The following is a 17,018-nucleotide window of genomic DNA, read 5'->3' on the forward strand; positions in this document are numbered from 1 at the left end:
TACCCAACACATAGTAGGTTCTCAAAAGATATTTATAAGTGAATGAATGCATCATGAGAAGAAATTGGACCAGATGAGGCCCTGTGAAGCTGCTTGGGTTTTTTTTTTTGTTGTTGTTGTTGTTCTCTTTTTTTTTCTCTCTCTCTCTTCTGAGTGTCCCTGGCCTGAACTAGAAATTATCCATCCTTCGGCCTTCTGCGAGACTGCAGGAACATTACTTTTGAAGGATGCTAAGGAATTCGAGGGATGAAAAAAATCAAGGGATTGCAATGATGTCACAAAACACGGAAACAAGGCGGGAAGTTCCTGTGTATTTTTGGGGAGGGAGAGTCCATGAAATTGGGGGGAGTCCAAAGAGGGAGTGTTTCTGTCCTTGAACTCACCTTTTCGTCTTTGCATTTCTCTTCTTCTCCTTCCCATCTAGCGCAGCATATTCATTTCAAAGCATAAATTTGCCAACAAAGCATCCTCTTTTTATCAGAAAATAAAAAATCCTGGTTTCTTAGCCTGGCATTCTTGGACCTGCACAGTTTGATCCCAACGACAACTCCTTACTTGAAACTTCAGATTCTCCCAAACTGTCACATTCCTCGTGGACTTAACCCTGGAGGGCCCTTCTACCCCACTTCGCATTGTCTCACACTAACACAGTCTTTCTCAGACTGAGATGAACACTTCTTTTTTTTAAATTTCGGGTTTCAAAATGCAAATGGCCTAGTCACAACATTTCTGTAATGTCTAAATTCAGGTACTGGTTTGAATAGCGGACAAAAATAAAACAAGGTTTGAAGACTAAGTACTCTTTAAAAACATATTTATTTAAATAGAGATAGGGCCTCCCTATTTTCCCCAGGCTGCTGTCAAACTCCTGGCCTCAAAAGTGATCCTCGGGCTGGGCGTGGTGGCTCACACCTGTAATTCCAGCACTTTGGGAGGCCGAGGCAGGTGGATCACTTGAGGTCAGGAGTTCAAGACCAGCCTGGCCAACATGGTGAAACCCCATCTCTACTAAAAATAAATACAAAAATTAGCTGGGCGTGGGGCTGGTGTGCCCATAATCCCAGCTACCTAGGAGGCCGAGGCAAGAAAATCGCTTGATTTTGTCATTGACTCTGTGTTTGTTATCTTTTTTTACCAATGGTTTGCCAGTTTCTTCTACAAATATCTGTTGCTACCTATTATGTGCTCATTGGGATAGTGAGCAAAAACAAACATGGGTCTTGGTCTTCTGGAACTTATATTAGGGAAGGATATTGATCAAATCATACAAATAAATGCAAAGTTGGCACTACTTCAATTGCTGTAGGGGGTACATGCTATTTAATATGAGGGCTTTTAGAAGGAGAATTGAACTAATCAATGGAATCAAGGGAAACTTTTTTTTTTTTTTTTTTTGAGACAGAGTCTCCCTCTGTCACCCAGGCTGGAGTGCTGTGGCGCAGTCTTGGCTCACTACAACCTCCGCCTCCTGGGTTCAACTGATTCACCTGCCTCACCCTCCTGAGTAGCTGGGATTACAAGGCTGCACCACCACACCCAGCTAATTTTTGTATTTTTAGTAGAGACGGGGTCCATGTTGGCCAGGCTGGTCTTGAACTCCCAGCCTCAACTCATCTGCCCACCTCGCCTCCCAAAGTGCTGGGATTACAGGCATGAGCCACTATGCCCGGCCAAGGGAAACTTTTTAAGAAAAATTTAAGATGGGGTCTCTCTGTGTTGCCCAGGCCTCCCGTCTCGGTTTCCCAAAATGCTAGGATTATAGGCATAAGCCACTGAGGCCAGCTGGGAAACTTTTTTTTTTGAGGAAGCGTGTATTTAGCTGAGATCTAGAGTAAGAGTTAACTTGATTATGATGGGAAAATAATTTTCTGGAAAGAAGGAGCAGCCCATCCTGAGTGGGGAGGGAGCATGGTACCTAACATCCAACAAAGGCCAGTGCGGCAGAAGTCTAGAGCACAAGGGGCGTGGGGAAAGGGCTGCTAGGGAGTTAGGGGCCAAACTACAGGACATTGTAGGCCAAGCTCTTCTTCATCCTTAGGGTTAAGATTTATTTTTTATTCCATCTATCTATCTATCTATCTATCTATCTATCTATCTATCTATCTATGAATGAATGAATGAATGAGACAGGGTCTTCCTCTGTCACCCAGGCTGGAGTGCAGTGGTACAATAATAGCTCCACCGCAGCCTCAAACTCCTGGGCTCAAGTGATCCTCTTGCCTCAGCCTCCCAAGTAGCTGGGACTACAGGCATGCACCACCATGCCTGGCTAACTTTTAAAATTTTCTGTAGAGATGGGATCTCACTGTGTTACCCAAGCTGGTCTCGAACTCCTGGCCTCAAGCGATCCTCCTACCTTGGCCTCCCAAGGCTCTTGAGATTAAAGAATATACTGGTATATATTGGAGGGCATTGTAGAGAGGTAGTTGAATAAATTTATTTATTTTTTTTAAAAGACAGGTTCTCTGTCACCCAGAGAGTGCAGTGGTGCGATCACACTACAGTCTCACTACAGCCTCAACTTCCAGGGTTCAAGCGATCCGCCTTAGCCTCCAGAGTAGCTGGCACCACAAGCATGTGCCACCATGGCTAGCTAATTTTTGTATTTTATTTTTGTAGAGGCAGTGTTTTTCTATGCTGCCTAGGCTGGTCTCAGACTCCTGGGCTCAAGTGATCCGCCCACCTCAGCTTCCCAAAGTGCTGGGCTTATAGGCATGAGCCACCGTGCTTGGCAGAAATTTAATGTTTAATTCTTATTTTCCATTTAGCTTATAACACTGTCAAGAAATTATCTTTTCAAAATAATTTTGAATTTCTTGGTACAGTGAAAGATAGAAGGGCTACAAGCATTGTGTTATATTTGAAAGGTTAGCTTCTGTGAGTGGATAGGACTCTGGGGCAAACATCTTTGAATGAATTCCATCAGAGGGCCTTGCTGTGAATGTAGGTTCTGTCCAGGATTGTAGCTGTGAGATCTTGGGCAAGTTACATATCTCTCTGTCTTTCAGTTTCTTCTTCTGAAAGACGAAATGGAAATGGTAAAATGGAAATAATACTAGTACCTACCACACAAAGTTAGAACGAGAATTAAGAGTCATGTCATGGCTGGGTGCGGTGGCTCATACCTGTAATCCCAGCACCTTGGGAGGCCGAGGTGGGCGGATCACGAGGTCAAGAGATCAAGACCATCTTGGCCAACATGGTGAAACCCCATCTCTACTAAAAGTACAAAAATTAGCCAGGTGTGGTGGTGGGCGCCTGTAGTTCCAGCTACTCGGGAGGCTGAGGCAGGAGAATTGCTTGAACCTGGGAGGCGGAGGTTGCAGTGAGCCGAGATTGCACCACTGCACTGCAGCCTGGGCGACAGAACAAGACTCTGTCGCCAAAAAAAAAAAAAAAAAAAGTCATATCGTATGTGCAAAACTCTTAAAGTATTTAGCACATAGTACATACTGTTTAAGTGTTGGTTCTTATTTGCAGATAATATCAAGTGTTCAAATGTGAGGCGTTTGGCTCCATGTGAGGCAGGTGGCCTTCATGACTAGTGTCACTATATAATTTATTGTGCAAACCAGGACTTTTGAGAGGGTCATTAAAGGAAGCACTGGTAATAATTGTGTTGGGAAAACAGGTCTGCAGTGGAGCTGTTTCGGGCAAACGGGAATATACGGTCACATTAATTATGAACCCACCGCAGCTCTACTGATCACCGTTGTCCACCTTGACCTCTCCCTACTCAGAGACCATGACAGCCCTGTTTGTTGTAGCATTTACTTAGCCCTTAGCCTATGCTGTCTGGAGCCAGTTTGCATTTGCTTTTGTTAGGTATCGATGTCCTGTCTTCCCAAGTGGACTGTAAGTGCCTGAGGGCAAGGACCCCATCATACACTTCCCTGTGACCCGAGTGTGCAGATAGGTGGCTTGACAAAGAGATGAGTGATAGTTCCCCTTTCTCTGGGGCTGAAAGCCACCGTCACTACTTGAGACCATCATTACAACAGTTAGTACTGTTACTACTTGAGACCTTCACTACGATATTACTACTGTTACTACTTGAGACCTTCACTATGACAGTTATGACAGTTACTACTGTACTACTGTTACTACTTGAGAACATCACTATGACAGTTACTATTGTTACTATTTGAGACCGTCATTACAGCAGTTACTGCCACTACTCCTTGAGACCCTCATTACAAGACTGAATGAAGGGATGAAGGTAGAAAATGAAAACTTAAAGAAAAAGAAACTGTTTTAAAGGAAGGGTCCAGGGGAAGAAGAAGAGAGCTCCCTGCTTCTAGTGAGCAGCCCTTGAGCTTCCACAGCCCTTCGTATTTATTGGGTAGCAAGAGCAGGGAGGAGGAGGTAATGATCAGTTGGCTGCTTAACTGATAACAGGTTCATATTATTAACAGGCTTCAGATGTACCTAATTTGCAAGAAACACTGTGCTTGGGGCATGACTGCCCTCAGCGTTCCTTCTGGGTGGCAGATGCAGTTTGTCAGTTTGCCAACATTCTGCATTTATAAGAAACCGTTTGTTGTTTACTCATATAGCCTCCAATGGTATACTGAGTTGATCATGACCCTCATTCTTTCGGCCTGTAACATTTCTCTACCTCATGAGGTCTCTTGAGGGTCTGCACCTAAATCCTATCATTTGACAGTGCAGTTGTCTCTTGTTATAGTTGGGGAATTGGTTCCCGGACCCTGGAGTATACCAAAACCTGCACACACTCATCTTGCAGTTGGCTCTGCATATATGTGGCTTTTGCATCCCTCCGTTACTGTATTTGCTTTTTTTAATTTTTAAGACAGAGTTTCGCTCTTGTTCCCCAGGCTGGTGAGCAGTGGCAAAATCTCGGCTCACTGCAACCTCCGCCTCCTGAGTTCAAGTGATTCTCCAACCTCAGCCTCCCAAGTAGCTGGGATTACGGGCATGTACCAGCATGCCTGGCTAATTTTTGTATTTTTAGTACAGACCAAGTTTCACCATGTTGGTTAGGCTGGTCTCAAACTCCTGACCTCACATGATCCACTCGCCTTGGCCTCCCAAAGTCCTGAGATTATAGGTGTGAGCCACTGCATCTGGCCTGCTGTATTTTCTTTCTTTCCTTTTCCTTTTGTTATTTAACTGAATAAGTAAAAATGTTGGTATCCTTTCTTTTCTTCTTGCTCTGTTCTCCCCTCCCTCCCTCCCTCCCTTCTTTTCCTTTCCTCCCTCCCTCCCTTCCTTCCTTTCCCCCTTCCCTTCCTTCTTCCTTTCCTTCCTCCTTCCCTCCCTTCCTCCCTTCCTCCCTTCTTCCTTTCTTCTTTCTGGAGATAGAGTTTCACTCTGTCACCCAGGCTGGGTGCAGGGGTGTGATCATGGCTCACTGCAGCCTTGACCTCCTGGGCTCAAGTGATCCTACCATCTCACCTCCTGAGTAGCTGGAATTACAGGTGCATGCTACCACTTCCAGCCATTATTGTATTTTTGATCTGTATTTGGTTGAAAGAAATCCACATTATAAGTGGACCTGCCCAGTTCAAACCCGTGTTTTCAAAGATCACCGGTATATCAAGCACGGGGCAGAATACTCCAAGCTCTCAGCCCCTTGACTTTCCCCTAGTTGATTTCCCCTCTTCCATTCCTGCCTCCTGCAGTCCCTCTCCACACAGCTTCCAACTTCCTGGTTTACAACCTCTCAGTGGGCTGGGCACAGTGGCTCACGCCTGTAATCCCCACACTTTGAGAGGCCGAGGTGAGTGGATCACTTGAGGTCAGGAGTTTGAGTCCAGCCTGGCCAACTTGGTGAAACCCCATCTCTACTGAACATAGAAAAATTAGCCGGGCGTGGTGGCACTAGCCTGTCATCCCAGCTACTTGGGAGGCTGAGGCAGGAGAATCGCTTGAACCTGGGGGGCAGAGGTTGCTGTGAGCCAAATTGTCCCACTGCACTCTAGCCTGGGTGACAGAACTTGACTCTGTCTCAAAAACAACAACAAAAACACCTCACAGTGGCTTCTCATTACTTTTATGGAAGGAGATTGCAACATTCTCCTCCAAACCCTTCAATGGCTTTTCTTCATACTTGAAAATAAAACCCGAACTTTTTGTCAGAGCAAACAAAGCTCTGCAGATCTGTCCCTGCCCCATCTCTCGAACCTCACCCCTGCCACTCATCTTGTCGCTTCCCCTAATGATCATAAGATCCAGGAGCACTAATCTATTTCCAGGGCTTTGTATCAGTGCCTAGCACGAAGTAGGGTCCAAATACCTATTTGTGGAAAGAATAAATTTTTATTTTTTAAAAAATAGAGATGGGCAGGCTGGGTACGGTGGCTCATGTCTGTAATCCCAGCACTCTGGGTGGTCGAGGCAGGTGGATCCCCTGAGGTTAGGAGTTCGAGACCAGCCTGCCCAACATGGTGAAACTCCGTCTCTACTAAAAATGAAAAAATTAGCTAGGCGTGGTGGTGCGCACGCCTGTGGTCCCAGCTACTTGGAAGGCTGAGGCAGGAGAATCACTTGACCCGGGAGGCAGAGGCTGCAGTGAGCCGAGATCATGCCACTGCACTCCAGCCTGGGTGACAGAGCAAGACTCCATCTCAAAAAAAAAAAAAAAAAGAGTATTTCAATGTCAGAATTGTTATATATATTAAAACATAAGTATATTATGTAAAAGGAAAACTCGAGGTAGGGAAAATTATTCACTGAATTAAGTGTTACTGAGTATTGAGCCAAAGAATGGCTTTAGAACATTTCTAAAGACAGAGTAAATATTACCAAATAACTTACTTATGAAAATTACTGAAGTCCATGAGTTTTGTTCTCATATGAAAACCTAAGGTCACCAAGATACATTTCCTTGACCGCTCCTCCCCTGGCTTCATGAAAGAATATGGTCTTTTCATCATTCTCAGGGACCAGATGTTTCCTGTCACCACCCATCACAGTCTGCATTAGGTACTTCGTATGTCCAGAGTAGGTTAAAGCCCTATATTTAATACTTTTGAAAAAGAGTAAGATAATTTAATCAGCTACATCTTATACATTACCACAGGCATGAAGGAATGGTAGAAATGCTTCCACTTATCCTAGAAATGTTTCTGACTCTTGTGGAATTGATAGAACAACTAGTGGATTAATTTCCAACTTAAACTACAAAACTTTTTAAAAAACCCATTATTCCCAATTTACGGGTAAGGAGATCTTAGACAAGAAAGATAAACAAAAACAGATTTTGGGGGCCAGGCATGGTGCACTTTGGGAGGCCGAGGCAGGTGGTCAGGAGTTCGAGACCAACCTATGAAAAATACAAAAAAAAATTAGCTAGGCATGTTGGTGCATGCCTGTAATCCCAGCTACTCAGGCGGGTTAGGCACAAGAACCCCTTGAACCTGGTAGGTGGAGGTTGCAGTAAGCTGAGATGGTCCCTCTGCACCCTGGGTGACAAGGCCACACCCTGTCTCAAATAAAACAAAACAAAGCAAAAAGAAACAACAGATTTTTGGCCTGTTGCCTCAAAAACCAACAATGACACAAATGAGCCACAGTTGGGGACTGGCTCATGTTCTTAGAACTTTGCTCCCTCTCCACAATTTAGCCCATGACCCAGCAATTATTTCTTTTCCCCACACGGCCTTGGCACTGGTCAGTTTCTGGCCCAGTGAAGTCCCCTTTCCACACTAGAGCATTTCCCCCACCTCCTGATACACTTCCTCCCCTTGCAGGCGCTCTCTCATAGATCAAAATGTAACACACCCACCAGGTGCCTCCCTGCTGCGGGGCTGTGGAACTCAGTGACTGTCAGGAAGGCCAGTGAGGGTGTGGAGGGAGGCGGCCAGGTCAGAGATATGGTCTCGGGATCCTGTGACCTCACCTCCCCACAGAACTGTAATTATACTTTCACCTGGGGCAGCAATGACAGTACACACTTGAGGAATTGAAAATATTTTTGAAAAACTTTGTCCCAGTTACAATGACCAAAAACAATGACAACTTCCTTGCAGCACTCCAGAGAGATGACAGTGCCTGGAGAGGCTCTACTTTTCCATGATCCTTTGAGGCAGACAGGGGCTGTCCTGGAGTGAGCAGAAAATGCGGAGTCTGAGACAGAAGGGGATGACAATGAAGCATGGTGGGTGCTGGATTCTGTGCCTCTTGGGATGTGTTTTTGCTGAAACTCTAATTTTCTGTTACTCCCCAAATTCTTTAAATGAGCAATCATTGAATTATAAATAGACAAATGGGGTCACCCAAGTAACCTGAGAAGGATTTGTCAACAGATTACAGTGCCAGGAAGAATGTGAGGTTCAACATTGACAAAATAGAGACATCTGTGTAATTCAACACAAGTTGATACGCACATGTAGATTGCATATATACGTAAGTGTGTTTGTGTGTGTGTGTGTTTGGAATATACGTTTTATCAAAATCTAACTCAATAGAGATAGACTCTAAACTGAACAATATTGATAGAACAAACAAAGGTATTTAATAAGGAATTTCCCCCCACACACAAGCACCAAGTTTATGTAGTTGAGAGGGAAATTCTACCGATAAAGTAATCAATAAATTAATGCTAGTTAAACTACTCAAGAGTTATAGAGAGGTAAATATTTCCTAAAATAGTTTTTAGGAAGGGTATGTAAAGGTGATACCAGAACCTTGCCTAGACTTAGCCATATAGAATACTATAGACAAATAGGACATATACTTTTTCTTTTTTTTGAGGCGGAGTTTTGCTCTTGTTGCCCAGGCTGGAGTACAATGGCACGATCTCAGCTCACTGCAACCTCTGCCTCCTGGGTTCAAGTGATTCTCCTGCCTCAGCCTCCCGAGTAGCTGGGATTACAGGCATGTGCCACCACGCCCAGCTAATTTTATATTTTTATTAGAGATGGGGTTTATCCATGTTGGTCAGGTTGGTCTTGAACTCTCGACCTCAGGTGATCTGCCCCCCTCAGCCTCCCAAAGTGCTGGGATTACAGGCATGAACCACTGCGCCTGGTGACATATACATTTAAGAGTAAAATATTAAGTATTAGAAACTATTGCATCAGTATATTAATGCATAATCAATCGCCTTTTATGTTATAAAAGGAAGTATGATTCAATATTAAGAAATTCATTAATGAAATTAATCACATTAATAGAATGAATGAGAATGTCATGTGACTATGGTCATCAATGCAAAAAGATTGGCAGAATTCTACAGAAAATTATGTTTAATAAATTTAGTAAGAAATTGATGTAAAAGATTTCTGAAAAACATGAAAATAGACTTATACAGATGAAAAATAATGACACCAAATGTTTGGGTAGGAAAGTTCAACAATATTGAGAAGTCAATAATCTATGAATAAATTTATATCTTGAGTTTGACCCAAATATAATATCATGTACTTGAGTTCTGAAGATTTAAAAAATACATTGCTATGAAAAGTAAACAAAAAAATCCATGAACAATTTGAAATGAAAAAAAAAAAGAGTGACTTCCCCTGTCATATATTATTAAAACATGGGGACCCAGCACGGTGGCTCACGCCTGTAATTCCAGCACTTTGGGAGGCTAAGGCAAGTAGATCACCTGAGGTCAAGAGTTTGAGACCACCCTGGCCAACATGGTGAAACCCTGTCTCTACCAAAAATACAAAAACTAGCCGGGTCTTGGCGGGCACCTGTAATCCCAGCTACTCAGGAGGTTGAGGCAGGAGAATCGCTTGCACCCGGGAGGCAGAGAGCTGAGATCACGCCACTGCAATCCAGCCTGGGTGACAAAGCAAGACTCCATAGGAAAAAAAAAATTATTTTTATAAACATTTTATAAATATTTATAAATAAAACAAAATAAAGAAAACATGGGAATTAAAACAGTGTACTGTTGATTCATGAATAGAAATAGAAATGAGTGGAATACACATTTTAAAATAGAATAAAATGTGTGAAACTATTTTACAATTTTAATTACAATAAGACAGCAGTGACAAAAGTAGAAATGTCGATTTGGGGTGTCTCATTGGAGACCACAGCCCATAAATATGTAGCTGAGCCTTTGTCTCCTCATGTGTTTTGTTGCCACAGAGATAGTGTCCTTCATTCTCACAGTGTTCATAGTAACCAGCCATGTCCAGTGAGGAGGGTTTAGGTGCACAGAACGGTCTTCTAAATACTAATCTACATCTTTTTCCACCACAAAATTTTTATCAAGTCAATTTTAAAAGTTTTGGTTGATTAAAGAAACCTTTTTAAGGCCTGGTGCAGTGGCTCATGCCTGTAATCCCAGCACTTTGGGAGGCCAAGGTGGGTGAATCTCTTGAGGTCAGGAGCTGGAGACCAGCCTGGCCAACATGGTGAAACCCCATCTCTACTAAAAATACTAAAATTAGCTGGGCGTGGTGGCAGGTGCCTGTAATCCCAGATACTTAGAAGGCTGAGGCAGGAGAATTGCTTGAACCTGGGAGGTGGAGGTTGCCATGAGCTGAGATTGCGTCAGTGCGCTCCAGCCTGAGTGACAGAGCGAGACTATGTCTCAAAACAAACAAGCAAAAACCTTTTAAGTATATAAACATCAGTTTCAAAATTCCGGTTGGCAAAACAACTATGTTAAGTTCACAAAGTATAGGGGAAGTTCTAATGAAGTGTCAGAGCCAGAGTTACTCCCAGAGCGAGCTTCGGGACGGCTGTCCTGTCCTCAGGATGCTACAGTCTTTCTAAGCTACATAGGTCACACATGGGGCTGACCTTCCAAACATGCAGTTGTCACTTTGTAAGCGAAATAGGGGATCTTCAACTCCGCTTCTCTGGTTGGAAAGAAGGTGTCTCATAGGTCCTATTTTCCATACTAGATGTTAAATACAGTTGCTATAAGAAGGTCAGTTTCAAATGATTTGCAAAGCACATTTACAAACTCTTCAGCCTCATGAGCACGCCCCTGAATACTACAAATAAGAGGGGTGGGGAATCACTTTGAAATCAAAGCGGGTGAGGCCTTTCTTTTCAGTGACCAAACAGGGTCCCTTGTACAATTCACAGATCCAGCTGCCAGCCCAGCCTACACCTTAACTGGCTCCTGTGGGAACCCCAGCTTAGTTTGCCCCCCATACCCCCAAATACTCCAGCCTGGATGCTGTCTCCAGGATCCACCCTTGTGGGGTTTCCTACTGAGATCCCCCTCACCAGAGCCCAGAAAGAGCCAAGTCAAGCTCAGTCCACAGTGGCTGCTCACCCCGGATGATCTGTCTGCTCTGCCGTCAGTTACACCACTGCTGTCTACTCTCAACCAAGTCCACAACAAGAGACGTTGGTGGCACATGCCCGATTATGCCTTTGGTAACAATCCCCCTGCATCTCACATGTCTCCAGCTCCCCACATCCATTGAAGCTTGGTTTCCTTGATTCGGATTAGGGTTTTCAGTGTGGCGGGGGCTCCTGATAACCGCAGAATGGCATCTATGAGGCCAAACCACGTCTGAATTGACACTCCATGTTATCTAACCTTTTCACTCTCCTCTGCTCTGCAGTGTGGGGTGGAGTTCCCCAAAGCAGAAGCAGTAGTGAGAATTCCGCTGTCTCCTAGTAATCCAGGTATTTCAGAGACCCCTGCAGTCAGAGCACCATGGTCCTGAGATGAGCAGGAAGAACCCTTCCAGTGGGTGTGCTGTCCTGGGAAGTTTTAGAGAATCAAATTCCAGATCTTTGAAGTCCATACTCACTCATTCTCAAAATCAACTAGACCCAGAAACTGTGTCCAGGGGAATCCCTGCTCCCAGACCCTTCTCACGCTTCCTTCCTTCTCCTGCTTGCCAACCTCACCTGCCTAACTTACAAGGGGCATCGTCCCAGACCACCAGAATGGGGACCCTTCAACAATTCCCTCAATTCTATGCCTCCAGCTGATCAGAGGATTTATTTCCAATACAATTGGAATTTCTGTTTCATAACTATTTATTAAAATTTGAAACATTCACTTTGGCAAACTGCATTTTACTAAATATGTGTCTATATATGTTTATCTATCTATAGATATATAGATATATAAATTTCCTCTTGAATATGTGTGTCAGAGCTATCCATCCATGTATCTATACAGAGAGAGAGTGAGACAGAGAGACCAACAGAAAGACACAACGAATGAGAGAAGTTGCAAGTAAGTAGAATGAGACTGAACAAAATACTCACAAGCATGAAAGCATGTGAGTTATCTTAGGATCAACTTAAGTGGGGGTAGTGGAAGAGAAATACAAGTTCGAGAAGTAAAAGGAGTGTTGTGAAACTCCCAGCCGCTAAGGAAGAACTTGTTTGGTTTTTAAAAAAATATATAGTGGTCAGGGCCAAATCACCACTCCGTTAACATTGTGTTGGACACATTCACAAGACTGATGCGCGGTTTGTTTAAATGTGTTTGGATCCTGTCACAGTTAAAAGCCTTTGCTATGATTTAAATGTATGAGGCAAAAATAAATGTCTACAAAACTTGTGTGGGAGTGAACACAAAGATTCTTTAGAGGGATGGGATGAAAGAATTTGAAGACCATTAAAGGAAAGATTATCTGAAAGTCTAATCCCTAGCTGACATTACTTTTCCTCCTGAAACATACAATGGGGCTGCCCAGGCCTTGTCTCCATTTGTTCTATTTACCAGTAGAGAAATAAGACTCGGTTCTCCTCATAATTTTAGCAGTCATGACGTACATGCCCTCAAGGAAGTGCCACAGGATGTTTTAGGCTCCAGGAGCCATTTCCGGGATGTTTCTTTCCAAAGAAAATGTTCATGTCATGAATTTTATTCTACGAACATAATTTGAACATACAGGTCTACCTTCAAATAATGGGCCAGATGACCCCAGTTTTTCTAGGAGTGCAGTCTTCTGTTAGGGTAGATGTCCTTTCTACTGTGGAGAATTGCATTTTGAGATCCTATGAGTCTGAGCATGTTTGTAAGGGGCTGCCGCTGTCTATTATTAGGGTGGCCTCTTTAGCTTTGGCTCTACACCACGTGGCTTGAAGATTTTCCTTGAATTTGACCTGAGGTCCCTGACCCCACCCACATTGCTGGGGAGGAGGGGCCCGTTCTGGACTCTGGCAGCTGTAACTCCTGACCCCCAGTCTTGCTTGCAGTGACAAAGGAGAGGCAGAAGTGGGAGGTGCACACTAAGCCACTCTGGGCATCCTTCCTGGGTGGGCTGGGTTCCCCCAGGGCCTGCTCTCGCCTACCCAGGAGTACAGCTGATCTCGGCTGGGTCTCCCTCAGCACCCTCAGGATGTGTGGGGCAGGTATCTTCGAGTCCCCAGGAGACTCTGGTTCCTGGCCAATCTCACTGCCCCCTGCCCCAGCACTGGGACCCTCATGTGGCTGCAGGTGTGGCTGGTAGTGCCAATATCAAGGGAGCCTCAAACTTAAATTCCCAAACTTAAATTCCCCTGCCCATAACTCATACCTTCAGCCCCCTCCATTTTCTGAGCTAAGTTCCAATCAGTGAAAACAAAGTCAAGTGGGAGTCAGGGACAGGAAAGCGTCCCGGGGGTGGGGCAAAAGAGGAGAAAGGGACAAGTCTCTCCCAAATGGATCCAGAGCAAGCTCCTCCCTCTTGCTAGTAGCCACACTGCCCAGATGCTGACCTTCAGATGTGCAAGGCCCCTGTCTCCTCCCCAGCCCTGGGACACTCTGGTGGCTGCAGGTCCTGATTGCTGTGCCAGTCACAGCAGGAACAGGTCCCCAAAACGTCACATCTCCAGGAAATAAGACCAAGGTTCCACCTAACCAGTTCAGCTCTCACCTCCCTCCCAAAACGTTCACAGGGGAAACCACGTAACACGAAATCTACAACCTTTTTGCCCTGACTCTAACCTGGTACCGCCACGAGCAAGTGAGGGTTTTGTGTTGACTGAGAGTGGAATTTGTGTCATCAATTCCAATCAGATTTCTGGAGGAGGCTCTTCTTTCCCTGATGGTTGAGGTCTTCATTGCAGTCCTCTCAGTGGAAGGAGAGGCCTTCCTGGAAGTCCAAACAGTTCCCTTTTCCTCCCTGGGCTAAGTTCTTGTTCAGCTGAAGCAGAGCCTGCCTCGATGAGGGAGTTCCTATTAGGTTTCTTAATTTAAGAGACCTCACCAGTTGTGAATTCCTCTGTAAATCAGCAGTGCTTTATTTTTCTGTTGCAGAAGGAGTTTGTGATCCTGGTTTTCTACAATTCTTTAGCAAATGTGTTTTTGTAACCTCACATTCAACCCTTCCTTCATTGACTCATCTAGCATGCTCGGAGGGAATCAGTTTCCCCTGCTATTCTCAAGACACTGGGTTGAGGCAAGAGACTTCAATTCTTCATATCTCACTAATGTGACCCTGAAATTCATTATAGTCCAGCGAGTTGGATTAGTTCCAACTGTGCCAGGAAATTTTGAGGAATGAACAAAATTAGAAGTTTTTTCTTTTCTTTTTTTTAACAGATGGAGTCTCACTATGTTGTCCAGGCTGGTCTTGAACCCCCAGGCTCAAACGATCCTCCCGTCTCTGCCTCTTACAGGCATGAGCTACTGTGCGTGGCTTCAATGCTAGATGTGCTCATGGCAGCACGGCCTTCTAAGACATCTGAGGCAGCACCATCTCCTGTGAGTTTCCTGGCAGGTACCAGAGGCCTTCATGAAACTTTGCCTTAATGAGCTTTGAAAGGGCATTGGAATCTTGATCTTTCCCACCTGGTAACGAATTATTTTTAAAGAAATATTTAAGAAACGTTATTTAGAAGTGAAAGGATGCAGGAGAGAGTCGGCCTGGTGTGATGTGAGAAAGACTGAACCTAGTGGTCACTGCTGACTTTCAAGCTGGAAAGGGACCAGGAGTGAAAGAACGTGGGTTCTTCTATAGACTAGAAGAGGAAAGAAAAAGAACTCTTTTCCAGAGACTCCAAGGGGAACACAGCCTAGAGGACAACTTAATTTTAGCCTAGTGAGTCTCATTTTAGATTTCTGACTTCTAAGTCTGTAAGATAATAAATTTATTTATTTATTTATTTATTTAGAGACAAGGTCTCACTCTGTCACCCAGGCTGGAGCTCAGTGGCATGATCTTGGCTCACTGAAGCCTCTGCCTCCTGGGTTCAAGCAATTCTCCTGCCTCAGCCTCCCTAGTAGCTGGGATTACAGGTGCATGCCACCATGTCTGGCTAATTTTTGTATTTTTAGTAGAGATGGGGTTTCGCCATGTTGGCTAGGATGGTCTCGAACTCCTGACCTCAAGTGATCCGCCTGCCTTGACCTCCCAAAGTGCTGGGATCACAGATGTGAGCCACCGTGTCTGGCTGGTAACACATACTTTCCACCCTATATAAATGAAAACATGTTCACATGGAAACCTGTACACAAACGTTTATAGCAACTCTATTCACACTTGCCCCAAAGTGCAAACAATCTAGATGTCCTTCCGTGGCTGAATGAACAAACTACAGTGCGTCCATACAACGCACTGTGTGCACTGACACTTGCAATAACTTGGATGGAGTTCAAGAACATCATGCTGACCAAAAAACGCCAGCCTCAAAGGTTACAGACTGTATGATTCCATTTATATGACATCCTGAAAAAGACTTAACTGTAGTGATGAACAGATAAGTGGTTGCCAGAAGTTATGGGTGACGGGAGGGGTGGCTACAAAAGGGTAACATGAAGGAGTGGTTTTTGGGTTATGGAAACATTCTGTATCTTAACCGCGGTTGTAGGCCGGATGCAGTGGCTCACACCTGTCATCCCAGCACTTTGGGAAGTGGGTGGATCACTTGAGGTCAGGAGTTCGAGACTAGCCTGGCCAACATGATGAAACCCCATCTCTACTAAAATACAAAAATTAGCTAGGCGTGGTAGTGCACGCCTGTAATCCCAGCTACTTGGGAGGCTGAGGCAGGAGAATCGCCTGAACCTGGGAGGTAAAGTTTGCAGTGAGCCGAGATCGCGTTACTGCACTCCAGCCTGGGCCACAGAGGGAGACTCCCTCTCAAAAAAAAAAAAAAAAAAAATTAATAAATTGTACACCAAAAGGAAGTCAGTTTTGCTGTATATTGATTTTAAAATGCTACAACCAAAAAGGCAAATCAACAAAACTTTATGAGTGTATAGGTACCTATGAATGTTGGGTTTTGAATGGAAAAAAAAAGTGACAGGAAATATACCATGTTTAATGCTGGTTACTTTGGAGGGGGCAAAAATGATTGTTTTTCAGTGTATGTTTTTGTATTTTTTTAATTATTTAAATTAGTATATAGTGATTTTGAAATTTGAGAAACATCTATTGAAAATGGAAAATACCAGGAAAAATATTTAAAAAGAAGAAAAAGAGTATTTCTGCTTTATTGGATACCTGTTGAGGGGGTAGTGAAGAAGACAAATGCATCTCCTTCGCCTTGTTGGAGTGCTGTGGCATGATCTTGGCCCACTGCAACCTTTGCCTCCTGGGTTCAAGTGATTCTTGTGCCTCAGATTCCCAAGCAGCTGAAACTACAGGCACCCACCACCACGCCCGGCTATTCATCTCCATTCTTGTGGAGTGCAGCATGGTGGAGTTCGGTCTACATGCTTACAGATGGCTTATCTGCAACATGTGTCTAAAAAGAAATTTTATAGGATAAATATTTTATACGTTTGAAACAGTGCTTGGCGCAAATGAATAGATGTAATGCAAGCTGCTATTAATACATCATCTCTGAATTGAGAGAATAATTGCCATCACATCGTTGTGATTACACAAAAGCCTCCGTCATGTAATAAGGCTCAGTAAATGTCAATTTCCATAGAATTTCAAGCCTGCATACTAAATATGGGGCCAAGGGCAACGACATGTCCCTGGTTTGACTCTTGCATTCTTGGTTTCCTGGGTTTCCTCATTTATCTTTTTTTTTTTTTTGGCCTTGTTATCTTTCTACCTTCAGGGAAGCCTCTCCCTTCTTCTCCTCCCCAGAATGACCTATCACCCTCTTTCAGGACCTAGATGCAGGGCGTTTCTATCTTAGGCTGACATTTGACTCATTGCCTACATCTAGAGCTT

The sequence above is a fragment of the Macaca fascicularis genome, chromosome 20, assembly GCF_037993035.2.
Source record: "Macaca fascicularis isolate 582-1 chromosome 20, T2T-MFA8v1.1".
Taxonomy (NCBI): domain Eukaryota; kingdom Metazoa; phylum Chordata; class Mammalia; order Primates; family Cercopithecidae; genus Macaca; species Macaca fascicularis.